The 8,003-nt window shown below is 51.0% G+C and overlaps 1 protein-coding gene across 2 annotated transcripts in view; it reads left to right on the top strand.

The window, feature by feature from the left end:
- Positions 1–8,003, top strand: part of ATP2B2 (ATPase plasma membrane Ca2+ transporting 2) — a 209,665-nt gene that overhangs the window by 29,476 nt on the left and 172,186 nt on the right. Inside the window, exon 1 of one of the 2 annotated variants that reach the window (XM_006917620.1) lies at positions 69–166. The exons of the other annotated variant lie outside the window; for it this stretch is intronic. The gene's annotated coding sequence lies outside the window, so the exon portion shown is untranslated. Of the gene's footprint in view, positions 1–68; positions 167–8,003 lie in introns of those variants that run through there. 2 annotated transcript variants of the gene reach the window in all.

Below are 8,003 nucleotides of genomic sequence, written 5' to 3'. Positions count from 1 at the left end.
CCGCGCCTCCGCCCCCCGCCCCCCCACCTGCTCGGGCAGGATGGTACAGTCTGCAGAGGGACCGGGCACGCTGGCTGGGCTCAGCCGCGGCACCAGCTGCCGCACCGCGATTCCGGGGCTGCCCGCCTGGAAACCGTGCCGGATTTGTGGTGATTTTCGTGGCCAAGTAAGTACCGGCATCCCCCAGCATGAGAAAATAAAAAATAAAAAGCGCCCCACTCGGATCTCCCCTTCCTCCCTCACCCATTTTATTTTGTTTCATTTTATTTGCTTTTTCTCAGTGCTGATGGTGGTGGCGGTGGCAGCGTGGAGGGGGGTGCAAGCTGGGCTTGTTTATCTGGAAGCAGCTGAGGCTGCATTGGGAGCTGCCGCTGAGGGAGACACTAGTGTAAGGGTCTGTGTATTGCGGGGAGGACTGGAGTGCTGGGGACACGGCCAGGGGGGCCTCGGACAGGCGGATGCCTGGGGTCTCAGGTAGATTCGGGCAGGCTCTGGACAGCCAGTGCTCCCAATGGATGTTATGCAAGGGCCGGCAAGCTGGTGGCCAGGAGGGGGTGGGGGGGACAAGGTTCTCTTACCTCTGAGCCTCTGGACCTGGAAGACAGGCAGAGGATCAAAGGGTGCACTCTGCCTACCCCAGGCAGGGTCCCAGAAAAGAGGCAGCGGGAGGCCCCCACGGAGGGTCCCCTTGGTGGGGTCAGCTGCTGTGTGCCAGGACCCACCAGGTCAAGCCAGCCTGCCAGGATGTGTGGTAGCCAATGGGGTCCTGGAGATGGCCAGGAGGCAGGCGTGGGATAGCCAGGCCATTTTGCAGCAGTCATGCTGGGTGGTGGAGTTGGCAGTTTCTGCCCTGAAGCCCAGTTCCTCGGCCAGCCTAGGTGGCCTCTGAACACTCAGGCACCTGGGGCTCCTCCCTGCAGGGTCAGAATTGGGAAAGCCAGCAGGAGGCCTCTAGACTCCCCAAGAGTGAGCTACTGTGGGTAGCCACCGCTTGTTAGTCAAGTGGCCATTCCATGCCACTGCTGTCCTCGGCTCACCCAAGTTGTGTGGGGAGGGGTCTCTGCGACTGGCCTGCCCCAGTCAGGCAAAGGTCCTAGGGGTCTCAGGGTCCCCATGCAGAGACCCTGCCAGGCTCGACCTTCAGAAGGGTACGTGAGCAAGTCAGCTCAGCCAACAGAGGGTCTTGGTGTGATACTGCACACCCCTAGCCCAGTGCAGAAGGGGCTCCCCTCCTTGCCTGTATTGCTCTCTAAATTGCTGGGAGGAGACAGAGCTGACGTTTAGGGCATTTCCAGGAGTGGCAGGCACCATCCAGAGAAATTCTCCTTTGACGTGTACAGTAGGAGGGGGCTTGGAGTACAGACTGCAGGGGCCTGTTAACTTCCTTGAAGGAGCAGTGGCAGGCATGGGGCTGCAGCTCTGGGAGAACCGTGCAGGAGGGGTCCAGGAAAGATGCTGATGGCCCATATTATTTAGCCACCTTTATATGCCCATCAAGGCCTATACACGTCCACAGATTTGCACAGATGCACATATACAACTACAGCGTACATCATAGTGCATTACATATGTTCCAATCATATACACACATACGGAGTACACATGCCCTCAGATATACCCCAGTACATGGGAATACAGCTCACATCCCTGAATACCACCTGCTCACCTGCAAAACACAGCATATACACAAATGTAATGCAGCATGCCCACACATGCATGTAGCACTAATATAGGAATGCAGTGGGCTGCACGTGGGCAAATCAGCCTGTACATACATAGTGCCCTGAAGCAGCCACAAATATGTGAGGGCCAGCCCCAATGTAAAAGTGACAAGCATACACATGTGGAGTCCCAGATGTCCATACATTAACAGGCACATGGCATGCTGGAATGAGTCCACAGGTGTATGTAGGTGGCACACATATGAAGATGGCCCAGGCACACAGATGTAGCACCTCTGCAGACGCTGCATGCACACTCCCACCCCTCAGCCTCCAGGTATCCCTGTGGGAGTGAAGGTGCCTCTGGGTACTGGGGAGAGGCTTTTCCCTGAGGGGACTGACTGCCTTTGAGGACAGAAGGACTCTGGCCCCTGAGTGGCAGCCATACCGCACATAGACCAGAGGTGGGGCCAGCTCACATTCTCAGGGATCAGTAATTTAGGTTCAGCAAGGCCATCTTGGGTTATTGATGTTCTGAAGGGAAGCTTTTCCAGTGTTAGAAGGGGGACAGAAGAGGGGGTGGGCGTGGCTGCTGTCCATGACCCAGACCACAAGACCCCATGGACCCCCTTCTCTGGAACCAGAAGAGTGACACACCAGTATGGGGCACAGAGTTGGGGTTATTCCCATGCCACAAATGAGGAAGCCGTGCAGAGAAATGAAGACACTTACCCAAGGTCACACAGATGAAATATGGCAGAGATGGGGTTGAAGCCAGGCCATTGGGCTCCCTGCCTGTCCACTTAGACTCTCCCCTCCTCTCCTGTGTGAGTCCAGTTCCAATGTGGGGTGCCAACGTCTTGGGAACCGATAGGCCAATAACTTAGGATTTGGGGACAAGGATCTAAGAAAGGGTCCAGAAGGGTCTCCTGTGGGTAAAGGCAGAGTCCTCACCAGGCAGGTATGGCCCTGTCCTAGGCAGCCAGACAGCTCTGCCAACCCTTTGCTGCATGGAATTGATGGCACCTAGAAAGCCAAAGCGGATGTGTGCACTCTAATGTTACTTGACCTAGGCCCATTTATAAGAGGGAAACTGAGGTCCAGCCAGGGGAAGGTACTTGTCCAAGGTCACAGTGTGCTCTCTGGAGAATGAGGAATCTTGCCAAACTCTCTCAGGTCCCAGGCAGCAGGGGCCTGTTTGGCCCCTGGTTTTCATCAGATGCTTGACTCAAAGTTTAAAGGATGAGCATACCAGGCCCAGCCTCTACTAACCAGCTATGTGACCTTGGGCAAGTCACTTTGTCTCTGCACTTCAGTCTTTTCATCTGTGACTAGGGTATTTCTGTCCTGCCCTTCCTCAGCCCAGAGCTGTCTGAGAGCTTTTGGGCACTGTAGAGGGCTGTGCACAGAGGTGTGATTGGCACCAGGACCTGGAGCCAGAGCAGGTCAGCACCTTGTTGCTGAGATTGGCCAATATCCCGAGGGGAAGCAAGGAAGGGAAATCTCTAAGCTGGTAGGTCTCAAACATTAATGGACCTAAAGAATCACCTGGTGGGGGGCATATTCAGGAAGTCTTAGGGGCTGCATTGTCACAGGTGCCCCAGGGTTCAAATCTACTCCAGGGAACCAAGGTAATTGAGAATGGGCTCGAGGAAGCTCATAGGCTCTCAGAGCTGTGGGTGACCTGGGCATCATGTTCTTCCTCTACTCCTGCCTATCTGGGAAAACAGGTCGCCTGGCAAGTTGGCAACAGTGAAACTGAAACTCAGGTCCCCAGCCCTCCAGTCCCCTGTCCCACTACTAGGCCCTGGCGTCACCCTGCACAGCTAAGTCCGGCCTTTCTGGTGGTGGGTCAACCTTCAAATCAAACATGAGTCTATCTTCTCAGCAGCGTGGTTGGGAGGGGTGCTCCAAAGAGACTCACCAGGCCTTATGGTCGAGTCCCGATGAAGCATCTCCCAGCCATATGACAGAGGGAGAATGGCTCCTCTTCTATAAACTTTAATCTTCCCTTTTCTAGAAGGGGGATAGATTTAAAGCAGGGCTATTGGGAAGATTTAAAATAATGTGTGTGAAGCAACTGGCACATAGTAGGTACAGGATCAAGGTTGGGGGTGCTGGAGGACCCTGAGGTGCAGGATATGGCTCCTGTCAGCTTCTCTTAGCCCCCAAAGTGCTGCAGCAGAGCTGTCTGGGTTGCAGGTGCTGAGGGCCACATGCACATTCATTGTGAGGAGTGGACAGGCTCCCTCCCCTTTCCCCACCTGGAATATACAGTGTAGAGTGGGAAGTGTGGCTGGGTTTCCTGCCTGGAATCTGGACACCCCAGCCCACCCTGGCCTCTCCAAAGCCACCTTGGTAAACCTGCAGTAATTCATTTCTCCCAGTTGGAGCCTCAAACAAGAAAATAGTTAGGGAGAATATACCCCTGGACAGAGTCAATCCGATGTGTGTAAGAGCTGGTAGTAGATGGAGAAGATGACAAGGGCCTGGCGTCCACAGCGGTAGAGTGGAGCCTCAGTTCACCCACCTATAGTGTCCACCTCTCAGGCTGTTTTGAGAGGCAAGTGGGACAAGTAATGGACGTAAAGTGCTGAGCTCAGGGTATGGCCCATATTTATGGCTCAGTGAATGAAAGTTGTCAAGATTAAGAATCAGAAAGTGTGAATTCAGTACCTACCTCTTCCACTTAAGGGTGCCCATAATCAGTTGCTTTGCCTCTTCAAGCCTTGGGTTTTGATCTGTAAAATGGGAGTATGCCACCAGGCTGCCCACTTCATAGGGTTGCTCTACAACAACAATAAATAGATGACACTTTCAGCAACAACTTCTGAGAAACTATTGGATGCTAGACTATATGCTGAGGGCTTCACCATGATCTATGGTTAGGAGACTTACAGTGGATGGAGGGAGTGTTTTTAAGACCTTAGAAGCATCATACATAATCTAGGAAACCTCTGAAGGGTCAGAGTGGAGGGCAGCATGACTGGACCTGATGGGAGTGGACATTGGGGCCAGGGCTGGTGTCTCTGAGGCTACAGAGGTCCCCAGGTATAAGAAGAAGGCCTTGCTCTAAGGCCCAGGAGAGCTGGCTCTGGGCCCAGCTCAGTCACTGGTGGGTGACCATGGGCAAGTCATGTCTGCCTCCTGGTTTCATGATTTCCCCTTGAAAGAGGGGGCAGTGATCCTGCCTGCTGCGTGTCTTCCATGAGGGCAGATTCTCCTGCCAGCTGGCCCTTAGGGTGAAAGGTCTGAGACCTGCAAGTCTGCAATAGCAGTTACAACCACTGTGTTTGTTTCCTGTGGTCACCATAACAAATTACCACACACTGGGTGGCTTAAAACAATAGAAGTTGATTCTCTCACAGTTCTGGAGGGTGGAAGTCTTAAACCAAGTTGTCAGCAAGGCTGGTTCCTTCTGGAGGCTCTGAAGGAGAGTCCTTCCATGCCTCTCCCAGCTTCTGGTGGTGGCCAGCAATCCTCGATGTTCCTTGGCTTGTAGCTGCATCACTCCAGTCTTTGCTTCCTTCTTGACATCACCTTCTCTGTGTGACTCTGTCCTCTCCTTTCTTTATAAGGACACCAGTCATTGGATATAGGGGCCCACCCTAAATCTGGGATGATTTCATCACAAGATCTTTCAGTAAATACATCTGCAAAGACCCTATTTCCAAATAAGGGCACATGCTGAGGTTTCAGATGGGCATGAATTTGGGTGGAAATGCTGTTCGACCCATTACAGTTACTAATATTTATTGAGTGTTTACTGCTAGTAAGTCCTTTGCACAGCGTCTCACTTCTTCCTCACTATCACACGGATAAAGAAACCACGGCCCAGGGAGATTAAGAACATGCCCAAGTACACAGCAAGTGAGAGGCAAAGCTAGAATTTGAATCCAAGTCTCTGGTGCCTTTCTCCTTTCCACCTTTTTGGTATGGGCTGGGGGCTGCCCATAGCCAGGAACCCATGGGGCGGGTCCCCCAGCCAGCCCTGTGCTGACGCAGAGAGAGGAGCTGGAGATGGGCAGGGGATCTTGGAGGTGTGAGGGGGGCCTTGCTGGCCCCAGGATACTTGAACAGCCGAAGATTGAGAGCCCACAGTCCTTTAAATCTGTCACTTATGCTCTGTGAACCTTATCTAGAAAATGGGGACAGCCACACCAAACTTGTGGAGTAATTGCCAAATGCTAATCATAATAGTCATTACTAAAAACCAAAGTGTATCCTCAAGTACTTTGCAAACATTTAACATGTAGGAAGGTTATTGCTTACTCCAGGCCACATCCTAGTAACTCTACCATTAAAGAGCTGCATGTGGTTGAACTAGTGACTCAGCTGCAGTTTATTTCTCAAAAAAATGGGGTAACATTAGTACCCATCTTCATAGTTGTTGTGAGATGCAAATGAGATTCAGGTAAAATGCCTAGCCTGGGGTTATGGTAGTTAAAGGTTCAGAGGATGTTTCCTCATTTGTAAAATTGGGGTATTAATAGTGTTATTATTATTATACTATTATTTATTGTGCAAGGATTTGGCGAAGCAATGCAGAGGAAGCACTTGGCTCAGGGCTTTTCCAGAGATGGGTATTAAACTGCCCTCCTCTCGTGCCATCAGAAATTTAATCGAATTTAAATCCTAATGCCAGTGTTTACTGCTGCATGACCTTAAGCCAGTAGCTTTGTCTCTCTGAGCTTGACATCCTCACATGTAGAGTGGGGTTGAGGAAACCTGCCGCACAGGGTAGTGTGTGTGATGTAATAGATAGAAACCTGTCACCAATGGAACCCCAATCATACCAGACATTCAAAATACATTGAGCTTCTGGGGAAAGGCCCCCAGAGGGCTTCTTTAAATATGTCCTCTGAACCGGCAATCCTCGTCCACTGTGGGTCGATTCAGTTTTTGCAAAGATCCTGAGAAGTTGTGCTGTAGTTGAACAAGGGGTTGAAAGATATCCTGTGGGAGGAACCTGTAAATGGATGAGTCTGTTTTGGGTCCAAGAGCCACATAGCTTTGGAGGAAGGAAGCAGGTCTCTCTGGGGCTCCCATGCCACCCCAAGAGCAGTTTCTATAAAGTTGTAGTGCTCTTCGGGCTGGTTTGGGCTACTCCACTGTACCATGTCTGGCTACCAGGGGGGCCGCTCTGCAGGGGCCGTGGGGAGTGTCGTCCAGAGGAGCTCTTCCAGCCTGAGTCCTTCAAACTCCTGCCTCATTGGGCTGGCTCCGAGGTGACACAGGGAGTTTAGCTGTCACAGTTTATCGTGAGGCTGTGGAAGGGCTGGGGATCCTTGAGAATCCATTTGGGGGTGTCTCCCAGCCTGCCTGAGGCCTCTGTGCTGGATGAGGGCTACAAGCTTGTCTGGAGCAAGGGGTGCTGGGCTCCAGCTGACTGAGTCTTCTAATCTGAGCATTCTAATCTGTGCCCATGGGCAGGGAACATGAACCACATGGACTGACTTAACAGTGATGTTTGGACCGAGTCCGGGCCCAATCTGCCCAGTGTCAAACCTGAGCCTGGATGCTGACCAGCTGTGCTTCCTTCGTTCCCAAGCCTCAGTTCTCTTAGCTGCTAAATGGGGACAATAATAGTGCCTGCCCTGTAGGGTTGTTGTGACTGAAGATGAATTGTGTGGATTCCCAGATGCATATTTGATGTCTCTGAAACAGGGGTGCCTATTATAACTGGTGTCACATCACAGTAGAACTAGCAATGCCTTTGTCTTTAAGTATACATAAAGTAGTGATGCATCTTAACAATGGTTGCATCTTGGAATCAGAGAAATATGGTAAATAAGATCAAATCTATAAAGGATTTAGAACAGGGCTGGTGAGAACAAGCCAGTCTCCTACCTGCCACCCTGGCTCAGTCAATGGTGAAATGTTGTGTATTTCTGTGCACCTCACAGGAGGCTTTGCATCCAGCAAGTTTATGTGTGAATCACATTCCCAGCAGAATGCCCATATGCAGAAGGTGCTTAATAATTGGCAGCTCAAAACAAAGACGGTAGTATAGGGAGAAGTTTAAAGCAGACTCTCTGAGATTCCAATTTCTGCTCCTCTACTTCCTTGCTGTGTGACCTTATGCAAGTTTCTTAACTTCTCTGTGCTTTGGTCCCACCATCTGTAAAACAGGCATAACAAAAGTATCTAATTCATAGAATTGCTGTGGGAACTAAATAAAATTAAAGTGCTTAGGCCAGTGCTTGGCAAGAGCGTAGGCAATTATTATTTGATGATCTTCTAATGTGTCTCTTCTAGTTCAATAAATGGTAGCTAAAATAGACACTGGGCTCAATAAAATAATAACAATACAGATGACACTCATTTTACAGATGGGGCAGC

The sequence above is a fragment of the Pteropus alecto genome, unplaced genomic scaffold, assembly GCF_000325575.1.
Source record: "Pteropus alecto unplaced genomic scaffold, ASM32557v1 scaffold75, whole genome shotgun sequence".
Taxonomy (NCBI): Eukaryota; Metazoa; Chordata; class Mammalia; order Chiroptera; family Pteropodidae; genus Pteropus; species Pteropus alecto.
This window is presented reverse-complemented; position numbering and strand designations above follow the sequence as displayed.